The following is a 12231-nucleotide window of genomic DNA, read 5'->3' on the forward strand; positions in this document are numbered from 1 at the left end:
AACCATCATTCTACTATCTCATGAGTTCTAGCTTCCACACATGAGTGAGAACATGCAATATAGTTAAGGGTAATTTATCGTATATCTCAAAATAACTAAAAGAGTGGAATTGGAATGTTCCTGACACAAAGAAATGATAACTGCTTGAGGTGATAGATACCTCAATTACTCTGATTTGATCATTATACATTAAATGCTTGTATCAAAATATTACATGTACCCCATAAAAATGTATTACTATTATGCATCCCTGATAATTAAAAATGCTTTCTTAAGTCTTTATTTTTACCTGATCTCAGTAACACTTACTCATTACTTTCATATTTGAGTCACTGTAGCCAAAATCTGTAGCCAGTCTGCTTGACTGCTCCTCAAATATTGCCCCCACAAAGGAATTATTTCCATTCATAGGGTCAAGTATATAGGATGAATATAGTAGATACTGAATGATACATTTTTGTTTTTGTCTTGATTTTTAGCTAACCAGCAACTTAATGCTCTTTTTATTGAACAGGAATTTCCTTTAATTCCCTTTCATGTGAACCTTGATGGGAGGCAAGCTCCTGAGTTGTACTTGTTCATTATCAGCTAGAACTTAGGCTCAGCCTATCAGATACTCTATTCTGAGATTTTCAATACTTAGAATCTGACAAAGTGATGCAAATTTGCAAGAACTGTTGAGAAATTACTCATGCGTTTTGTGACACAGGAACTCATCAGTGACAATGGCGTGCTCCCGTAATAGAGTCCTAAACAGACTATTGCCTTGGCACAACTTAAGCTAATTTTCTTTTCAGTTTCTCTCCATTTCCCAAGAATGGAATCTGTGAGCTATTCACTATTCTTCCAAAACTATTTTTTCCTGCTTGAGCTATCTAAAGGCAATTTCTGCTGCATGCAATTAAGTATGTTGACTAAACATATTTTTGTACCAGGGAATGGAATTGTATATAACAGACCCTTAAAGAATTGGGCAATTTTAGGTTTGGTCATCTGGCTCAATTCAGGCTAACGCAGTTAAAAAAAAAAAAAACCTACTAGCATTCAGTAAGGGGAATCTTATAGCTCATGGCAAACAGGAGAGAAATTGCTCATTAAAATATCTCCTGGGATCACTTAAAATAAAACACTTTTGGGGGGCAAGGCTGTGGGGAAAGAAGCTTTCACTGTCATTGAACAGTATAAAGGATATGAGTAATTTCATGTTGAAGGACGGATGGCTGCCTTCACTGACTCCAGCCAGCTTAAAAGAGAGTATAACAAAGTTAAATTCCTACACATATCTCAAAGCATACACTGAGCTAAAAGAATCTTTTATCTCTTAGAGACATAGGATTGAGTACCTAAAAAACAAATTTCATTGATTGAATTCACAGATTCACTAGGACTTTCTTTTTTTTTTATGTAAATAAAATTTATTACAATGTTTGATATTTCTTGGGGCAATAAAAATGCTTGGCCAATTTTGCACCATTTTTTTTTAATTTATTTATTATTATTATACTTTAAGTTGTAGGGTACATGTGCATAACGTGCAGGTTTGTTACATACGTATACTTGTGCCATGTTGAGGACTTTCATTTTAAATGTAGGGCAAAGATGGAAAAGATTGAGACCCCAAGAACCAGAGTGGCTATTTAGGAGAAACTGAGAACCTGGAGATCCCGAACATCCAGCCCTGCCCCTTTGAAGCCAAAGCAGCCTCTTTTTCCTTGTATGATGAAAGCTTTATCATTTGGTTGTGCACCTAAAACAGCCTTACCTAATGGAAGGTCCTGAAAACAAAAAGCTAATTTTAACAGTTAGGATCCTTGTATGTAAAACAGAGAATACTCAGAGGGTTTTAACTGAAGAAAATTTAATTAAAGACTGTTTACAGAGGTCTAGACAGGATTAAGGAATCAATAAGGTATGATGAGACATCCAGGGCTAACAACAGCAAGAATCCATTATTATCACTAAGCTTGAAGGATTAAGAAAAAGAAGAGGTATGATCATAGCCCAGCAAAAATGTCAAGGAAGAGAAGCTATGGCCATAAAGGAATACAGTCCCAGCCAGGACCCTGGCAAAAGAAAAACAAAGAAGAGAAAATAAAAACCCTGACCTCTCCCCTCCTTCACTCCCCAACAACTTCACTGGGGTCTCCCATTGGTCTAAACCAGTAAGAAGCCAGAGATCAAGGGAAGCCAGGTGATACAGTTCTTAGAGGTCAGCACACAAAAGGACAGAGCAAAGCAGGGTCTTTATTTGCAGTCATGCAAACAATGGATAGGTCTGGAAAAACATAAGAGGTATCTTGTAAGCTGAATCTGGTGGTAATTCAAAATGTGGCTATTATTCTATACATAGATTTTATTTGCTACTTATGGAAGCAAATAAGTAAATTCCCTGTAACTATTAACATGGTTAATAGTTTTTCTCTGAGATAAAAAAATAATCTTTTAGTAATTAGCTTTTACCCTGTATGGACATAGATAACTTTACCATCTTGCTGCAGTTTTAAGACAACTGCCCAATTCTGTAGCACAATTCAGTGTTCAGTGACTGTCTCATAATGCCAGAGGACATCACAGTGGTTTACATCAATATTTTGGAATCTATAGAGCAGAATGCATTATGTAACCTCAGCAAATCTTACTAAGAGTGCAAGGGATAAATCTCACAAAAATACAAAACAAGGGTTTTACTTCAGGAAACCATTTTTTTGAGGGAGGAGGATAGAGATTAGGAAATATTTTTAGACTATATGCTCCAAATAACAAGATGCTATCACCTTTGAGTGATAATTTCTCCAATGGATTTAGGCTACCTTGAAAGCCATTCTGCGACTTGACCCTTACAACCCAGTAAATACAAAATTTCTCAACAATTCTGTGGTAGGTGGAGTTACTTAATAGAATTGGGAAGCATCCCCTAGGGCAGGAGTTCAGCAGCATCCCTTAGGGCAGGGGTCCCCAAACCATGGGCCACAGTACTACTCTGTGGCCTGTTAGGAACCCGGCTGCACTGCAGGAGGTGAGCGGTGGGCTAGTGAAGCTTCATCTGTATTTACAGCTGCTCCCCATCGCTCATATTTTCACCTGAGCTCCACCTCCTGTCAGATCAGCGGTGGCATTCGATTCATAGGAGGGTGAACCCTGTTGTGAACTGCGCCTGTAAGGGATCTATGTTGCATGCTCCTTAGCTCCTTATGAGAATCTAGTTCCTGATGATTTTTCAGTGATTCCCATCACCCCCAGATGGGACCATCTAGTTGCAGAAAAATGAGCTCAGAACTCCCACTGACTCTACATTATGGTAAGTTGTATAATCATTTCATTATACATTACAATGTCATAATAATAGAAATAAAGTGCACAATAAATGTAAAGTGATTGGGTCATCCCGAAACCACTCCCCACCTCCCAATCCATGGAAAAATTGTCTTCCACAAAATCGTGGTGCCAAAAAGTTTGGGGAGTACTGCCCTACGGCTTTAAAGCAACACATTGCCTGTTTCAACAAACAACTCTAATTCTCTTAAGAACGAGTTCTTGGGCTGGGTGCGGTGTCTCACGCCTGTAATCCCAGCACTTTGGGAGGTGGAGGTGGGTAGATCACAAGGTCAGGAGTTCGAGACCAGCCTGACCAAAATGGTGAAACCCCGTCTCTACTAAAAATACAAAAATTAGCCGGGCATGGTGGCACGCACCTGTAATCTCAGCTACTCAGAAGGCTGAGGCAGGAGAATCGCTTGAACCCAGGAGGCAGAGGTTGCAGTGAGCGAAGATTGTGCCACTGCACTCCAGCCTGGGCAACAGAGCAAGACTCTGTCCCAAAAACAAAAGAAAACAAACAAACAAAACAAGTTCTTGAATTGCTATTGCGTATGGGTAGAGACAGAATATGTCATCTTAACATGTAACTTGCAACCTGAGCTACTTATTAAAAACTGGTTCACCAGTCATAAAAATTACCATGCCAGCAGCACTCCATAATCAGGTAGTACTATATTCAGGTTGAGACTGACTCAATTCTGAAGGTATAAATAAGTTGCACAGACAGATTGCTCACACCTAACCCACGTAAGTCCCCATTTTTTACTGGTAGGTCCCCGGGGTAGTGTATGTTTCCGGGAATTAATGTTAACTTAGAACCAGTATCCATCAATCTCTGAAACATATGCCTATAGTATACAGTTACCCTTGTAAATGGTGCAGGGTATTCATATTTAAATTCACGTATGCATCTTCATGAGGAGTTGCCTATAATCAGTTGTCTAAGGAGTTAAAAAAAAAAAAAAAAAAAAAGCGAGCTAGACTTACAGAGAGCTGCCAGCAACCAGAAACGGGCTCTGCAGTGTTCAAACCCGGCCACAGGAATAGGCCAGGAGAGTAGAGAAGGAGGTCATCCTAGCAGGCAGATCTGCAATCAGAGCAGGTTTTGTTACCACTTTAACTTTGAGGTAAGAATTTACATTCATTTCAGGGCAGTGGCTAACAAATAAAAGCAATAAAATTGAGGATGATTGACAAAGAAACTTCAGGGGGAGACATGAAGGAGAACTCAGAAAAGGAAGGAGTATTCATATCTAATGTGAACGCATTCTCAACAGCCCTTACTGTAGAGGAGACTAAATAATCACATCAACCTACTGCAGGATTGTCAGTCTTCTTTCCCAGATGTTCAAGTGCCTGAGCAGTGAGTTCATAAATAAAGAAGCCTCCACAGAAGAGGGCAGAATATGCAGAGGACCTACACCACAGGCTCACACTGCCCAAGGCTACTCTGGCTGCTTCCATGGCTGAGTGCCTGCTTTGCTAACATAAGCAACCAGCCCTAAGCCCTGAAAAGTGACATACCCCAGAGGAGCCAACCAGAGCCCTGATGGCATGTTGATTACATTGCACCTTTTCCATTGTGGATGAAACACTGGAATAAAAAGTGGATTTGAATTTGCCTTCTCCGCCAATCTTGCTTGCTACTATTGCTGCCTAGCAAGAACTCACATTATAGTAAAAAATGCAGGTCAGAGGGTTGGACATTAAAGAGCTTCAGTGTCTAGTCAGGTACCATACCACCCTGAAGTAACTGGCCTTAAAGAAGAATGGAATGTTGTACTGAAGAATCAGCCACAATGCCACTTAGGAAACAACTCTTGAAAGGCTGGGGTGCTGTCCCCCGGGATGCAGTACATACACTGATCCAGTGAGCAAGAAATGGTGTTTTCCCATGACTGGAATACATGGACCTTGCAATGGAAAAATAGAAGTTGGGGAAATACCCCTCATTATTACAGCTAATGACTCCCTTGCAATTGTATTTATCATCCCCATAGCTCTGCACTCTGGTAGTTTAAAGCAGAAGTTGGCAACCTTTTTCTGCAAAGGCCTGGATAGTAACTATTTTAGGCACTGCAGGGCATGCAGTCTCTGTCACAATCACTCTGCCACTATAGCTTGGAAATGGCCATAGGCAATATGTAAATAAATAAACGTGACTATGTTCCAATAAAACATTTATCTACAAAAACAGGTGACAGGCCTATGGGCCATCGTTTCCTAAATCTTGGTCAGAGGAGGAATACTTCTACAAGTGAACATAAAGATTATTTCATTTCATTGTAAACTAAAACCATCCCCTGGCCATTTTTAGCTCCCCTACCAGTGGACAAACTGGCATAAAAGGAAATTACTATTGGCATAAATAACTGATCCTGACAATAAAGAAGTTTGCTGCTTCATTATGGAGACAAGAATGAATATGGATAAGGTCTAGAAAATCTCCTGGAGTACCACTTACATAACTATGTTCAGAGATAAAATTAACCAAAGAAACTATAATTTCATATAGACAGAGCACGAAGGCTCAAGTTCTTTGGTGGTGAAGGATCATCCCACCAGGTAAAGTAAGACCAACAGCTGAGTTGCCCCTCAAGGGTTTCCTTTGGGAAGAAAAAGTAATGAGTTCCAGATTCAAAATGTTGTTGCAGGGTCCAGAAAGATATTGGTTGGTATATACCTGGTACAGCAAGAAGGTAGAGATAGAGGCTATAGTCCTCTTTCCTGCAACTCAAAAAAGACATCTAGACAGAATTGTCTGCTAATGTAAAACAACCGGGACTGGCAGACGAGAGGCAGAGAAGAAGACACCCCAAGTCAACCAGAAAGCAAACACAGCGCTTACGTGGTGGAGTAAATCAACACATTCAAAATCACAGCATAAAGGTGCTGAGGTGGAGAGGGAGGCAGTATGTTTACCTTCATGACCATTGTTTCATTAATTGTGATTAATATGCTCTATGCTAAGAAGATTAAGAATACTAAAGAACAGTAAGCAATGTGTTTGTTCTCATCAGATTGCTCTGGATGAGAATACAAGACATAAGGACGTAAAAAAAAATAAATTAATTAAAATGAAGACAACCGTACAAGTGATATTAGGAAGTACATAAAATTTCTAGTGATAAATTCCACGATGCAATGACCTCTACGAAAGAACAACCAGCTTTGCTGGTGACTGTTGGAGCAGGAGCTGGTGCTCATTGGAGCAGGAGCTGGTGCTCTTGTGTACACATGCTTTATTTTCATAAAGCCATTTAGGGTCTCATGAAGGTGATCTAATCAAGGTGGTTCTTTTTTTTTTTAGAGATGGATTATGTTGACCAGGCTGGTCTCCAACTCTTGGCCTCAAGTGATCTGTTTCAGCCTCCCAAAGCGCTGGGAATACAGGCATGAGCCACTGCACCCGGCCTAATTAAGGTGGTTCTAACAGCTCCTGGAACACTAATGTGTGGTTATTTTTAGAGGACCGAGAAGCCTATTTGAAACAATTTTGCGGGGCGGGGGGGAGGGTTAGGGCTGTGATAAATTGTAATGGACCCAAGAGAGAGCCAGTGTTATGACTTCTGGACTGGAAGTATCACAGAAGACTTCTAGACAGAAGTGAGTTACACTTTGAAGGGAATGTTGCAGTCCTCTTCATTCTGTGTTTAGCAGCTACATTTTTTAAAAAATGGTAAAAACAAGGCATTATCCAGATGAGAACCAGATGTAGTTTAGAATCAGTAGGTCAGCAAAGCATAAAGAATATGGATTGCTGATGAAGCTGGATCCGGGAAAATCAAAATTGAAATTCAAGATCCTTTCTTTTCAGACCCTAAATGTCTGAGGGGAGCAGGTAATACTAGGCTAAGAGAAAGAAATTGTCACCAGCAAAAAGAAAGAGAAAGCAGAAGCCCAAGAATTAACGTGATCCACAACAGGGTAGCCTTGTACTGAGTGGCACGCTCAAGAGAGAGATCAGGCTATGTGTGGGTGGCAGGGAGTCAACTGTATATTATCTTTCAGGTAACTTGAGTGTTAAGGAGTGGCAGGAGGTCTTGCTCACTGCAGTAAGAACCTACAGCATCATCCAACGATTAATATAGGTAAGTTGTTCAATGCGGCACATTTCCCAGGCTTTTAGTTTGAGGACCTGTACCCAGAGAAGAATGACTGTGGCCTGAGAGTAATATGCTTCACGTGGATTTCCTTAGGCATGTGGAATAGAATTTCAGTTGAAAGTGAACATTTGCTTGGAACTTTTAAAGTTTCAACCACTCACATTGGTGGAATCTGTTCTCTTTGAAAATGTGAGAAATGTTTGCCATTTGAAATTTTTATTTCCAGACCCAGAAATATTAAGGTTTACAGCTTTAGAAAAGAAACACATGCTTTAAAATGTGATGAAATATCAAGCCATTCCAGGGAATATGCTTAAGTAACCTTATATGAATCCAACAAGACTTAAGAGTATAGATAACTTGGAGAAGTCATCCTCTTCCAAAGGAAAATCTGCAGCATTTCCACCAATTCTTTTAATATTAACCCATTACACATTGCCATAAATAGTATAATAAAATATAACATATGTAGCTATATTTGATTTACTCCAGGAAATAAAGAAGAATGGTATAAAGAAACACTCTGTACAGTATTTCTAGAAAGACTACCAGGACTACCTATTTAAAAATCCAAATCTAATAAAACTAATAATGAACTCTTCATTGCTAGGCTTCAATTTAAAGACAAAAGAGACTGAGCACTTTAAATTGAGAAGAAAAACTAATTCCGTGGAAATTGTATAAAGTAGGTTGACACTATATAAAACTCTTGAGTTTTAGATAAAAGTGCTCAAGTCGGGTCAACGTTATCTTTTTTAATTCTTCAAGTACAGACAGTTTCAGGAAAAAATGATCTAGTCTTTGCTCCTGGATTTATGATGGAACTTCCACTTCTTATATTTGCCAAATGATTTGAATAATCTCATCACAATACTTTCTTGGAAATTACGGACAGGGACACATTGTGTCTCTCAGTCAATATATATGAGTCCATATATGCATCTGTCCAATCTACCAAGACATTCCATGTCCTTGGCTGTAATAATAAAACGACAACTAGAAAAGAGAATAATGAAATTAACTTCTGGTGGTTTATCTAATCCCCCATATGGGGTATGCACACAAATATGATGCCCTGCACAGAGTCCAGGATGAATTAGACCACAGGACTGATGGGTGCTGTGACATGAGGAATGCGTCTTGAGCATCTGTGAGGTTATAGACTTAACTGTTTCTTCACAAATTAGATTTTATTACTTATTCATATAAAAGCTACTCCCTGAGTAAAATTTTCTCTTATTTTTTTCAATTCTCTTTTGAATCACCTTGCATTTTCCAACCAGCTAATGTGGTAAGTATTTATGGGAGAGGAAATTTTTTAAAAATGAACAGAGCTATTGCTTCTTTCTTCTTTCTAAACGGTTCCCAGGATATCAATACTTCCACAACCCGGGTCCCAGGGACAGCATTGTCCACTGGTGGACTTGTCACTTTCTGACCTCCTTCCACATCTCTGTTCCCTCTTGTTGGACACCCTTTCCCACCTCAGATATCACCTTCAGTCGGTCAGTGCATTTTCCACAATCACCACCAGTTCCAAAGCAATCGTCCACTCCCATCAACTCAACCCTCATTTACTATCTTTTCCAATTCCTCCTCTTTAAAAAGAAAATATTTTGGAGCTGCTAAAAATTCCAGCTTTTTTGTTAAAATATCTAACTGACAAAGATTGTATATATTCAATGTGTACAACATGATGATTTGATATACCTCCATTTGAAGTCGAAGCAGTAGACAATTGGTTTATTACAGAGTCCTGACTACTAGGCTACCCACGAAAACCTGTTTGGTTTCAGCTTAAAAGTTAGAATTTCAAAATATTACTCAAATAACCAAAATGTGTCCCAGGCTTAAGCCATCTTTGTGATTGCTTTGAAAAACTGGTCCTGCTTTGTGTTTATAGATGGAGCTGCTGAGACTTGAGTGTGTAGCGTGTACTCTCCAGATCTGGTCTACTCTCACTAGTCATTACCAATTCTTTTTATCTTAAAAGAGGCCAGTTGTCACATTATGGAGAAGGTCATGGTATTTCAAAAGAAGTGTAAGCTCATTATAAGAAATGCAGCTTGTAAAATTTCTTCTTTTTTATAGCAATCAAACGGGTTATGCATATTCTTACACATACAGATATTTAGCAGCTATTGAACACCTAATGATAACAGAAAGACGTAGCCAACAATGTACGCGCAATTCAACTGTTGCAGTCAGTACCTTATGGAAGAGGTAACTGGGTCCTCGTCAGGGTAAAGTGGGAGCAATGACCCACTTGTTAGCTGACTGCACAGAGGCTGCCTCTGTGTGTTTCTGGGGTTAACAGTCCTCAGTTTCATCAAGCTCCTGAGTTCCTTAATTCTTTTATTGCAAATCCCCAAATCTTAGGGTTAATTCGCACAGTGAGATGTATTCATATCATAAAGGAATTTCATTTTGAAATCCTTATGGCCAAGCCTTGCTTCTTGCAGGAAAAGTATCTTGGATTCTCTCCGCAGGTGAGCGTCCCAGAGGAAAGTTAATAATAAGAAAGCCTGTAGCACAGCTGCAACACACATGAAATGCTTTATGGAGACTTGACTCAAGGCTAAGCATGGCATGAAGCTCTTCAAGACAGAGAGTTGTGTGCAGTCAACTAATCAGTTTTCCCAGTTAAGGCAAGTCCCTCAGAAGCCACCAGCCTGGCCTGTCACCTGGGCCTCTTACACAGATGCCTGTCTGCCTGGCTTACTGGCACGTCCACAGGACAGAGGCTCTCTTCTCCACTAAAATATTGGAGAGCATATTGGGACTTCTCAAAATCTAAGTCCAAAAACTGAGGCTACAGTGTGTGTTACTGGGAATTGGCAAATGATTTGAGCTCATCAGAAAAATTTTAAAAAGCATCCCAAGAGCAGTGGAATTGAGGCTTTGATTTCTTTTTTCTTTTTTCTTTGAATTAATAATTTCTGAAATATATTTTATCTTTACACTAAGATGGTATTTTTTTAACTTTCGTTTTGGACTCAGAGTTACATGTGCAGGTTTGTTATGTAGGTAAACTCATGTCACGGGGATTTGGTGTACAGATTATTTTGCACCCAGGTACTAAGCATAGCATAGTAAACGATAGTTACTTTTCCTGATGCTCTCCCTCCTCCTACTATCCTCCCTCAAGGAGGCCCCAGCATCTGTTGTTCCCCTCTTTGTGCCCATTGGTTCTCATCATTTAGCTCTCACTTGTAAGTGAGAACATGTGTATTTGCTTTTCTGTTCCTGCATTAGTTTGCCAAGTAGGCAACAGGTAATTAAGATGTATGGCAAGGAGACCCCATGAGTTTCCTATTGCTCTTGCAAATAATTACCACAATTTAGTGACTTAAAGCAACACAGGTATATTAGCTCACAGTTCTGGAGGTCAGGAATCTGAAAAGGGTTCTACTGAGCCAAAAATCAAGGTATCTACAAGGCTGTTTCTTCAGGAGGCTCTAGATGCATCTGTTTCCTTGCCTTTTCTGCCTTCTAGAGGCCACCTGCATCCCTGGATTCATGACTCTCTCCTCCCTTCAAAGCCAGCAGTTACATCACTCCAACCTTTGCTTCAGCCCTCACATCTCCTCCTCTGACTTTCCACTTCCTCTCTCACTTGTAAGAAACTTGTGATTACATTGAACGTACCTGAATAATCCCATATCAACACCCTTAACTTAATTACATTGAAAAATCCATTGTACCATGTAAGGTAACATATTCACAGGTTAGGACAACTGAAATTTGGACATCTTTTCTGGGGGAGTAGCATTATTCTGCCTTCCATGGGGGTGTTGCTTATTTCATTTGGAATCTCATGGCTAAGCCTCAGATACTGTGAGAACCACATACAGACAGAAACACAAGACTGAATAGTAGGACACAGTATTGGTCACACCTGGGTGAGATGTGGTGGACTCTTGGCTCATGTGGCCTAGATTTAATTCCCCACCCCAGCTCCTATTCACTGTGTGATTTTGACCATGTAAATTTGCCTCCTCGGAACTCATTTTTCTTATTTGCAAATTAAATCTAAAAACAGAACCTATTTTATAGGATTGCTGGGCTGATTCAATGAAGTAATGTGTATGTGGTACTATGCATGGTAGGCATTAAATATTATTTATAATAGAATACAATCATTATATTATTTATCAATGATGGTCATAGTAAGTATTAAATAAATAATAATATAATAAATAATATGTATATATGTATACATATAAATAAATACATGTGATTCATATAAATAAATACGTATTATTTATTAAAGATAGTCATAAATATGCCCCGAGTAAACAGAAACTAGAAACCAGAGAGAAAAAATAAAATACACAACCCTAATGTTTTTCTGCAGCTGCCACAGATGATGGGGAGGAGATGGAGAGAGAAGAGAAGTATGCTGGCTCAGAGGCTGGCTTGGGGTCACTGATCTCCACGAAGGATCACATCTGAAGTAGCCAATACCCCTCTCACAACCAGGTCAAAGAGCCTCTGGGCAGGGCCTTGTGCTTTAAAAGAACACCCAACTACAAACACCACAGCGCAAATATTTCGTTTCTTTTTGTTTAGTCTCCTAAGAAAGTTTTTTGAAAGTGTGATCATTGATTGAGTGAACGAAAATTAAAGAGGAATGGGCCAATGAGCGCCCTCAGGCCAGATGGAGCTAGGGACTGTGAGCTCTGTGGCATGATGGTGCTGGATCGAAGGAAAGGAGGACTGAGAACCATGGCCTCTGCCCTTGCATTTGCCTAACGCTGAAAAAAAAAAATCATGTAGCATATGTGTCTGAACAGAATTATATCGC

At 39.5% G+C, this 12231-nt stretch overlaps 1 long non-coding RNA gene across 1 annotated transcript; it reads left to right on the plus strand.

Annotated features, from left to right (window-relative positions):
- The first annotated feature begins 2646 nt into the window (after positions 1-2646).
- On the plus strand, positions 2647-11893 carry LOC105499413 (uncharacterized). The gene is made up of 4 exons (XR_011624285.1): positions 2647-2877; positions 3056-3298; positions 7330-7409; positions 11782-11893. It is a non-coding gene; the product is annotated as an uncharacterized lncRNA (long non-coding RNA).
- The last annotated feature ends 338 nt before the right edge of the window (positions 11894-12231 follow it).

The sequence above is a fragment of the Macaca nemestrina genome, chromosome 6, assembly GCF_043159975.1.
Source record: "Macaca nemestrina isolate mMacNem1 chromosome 6, mMacNem.hap1, whole genome shotgun sequence".
Classification (NCBI taxonomy): Eukaryota; Metazoa; Chordata; class Mammalia; order Primates; family Cercopithecidae; genus Macaca; species Macaca nemestrina.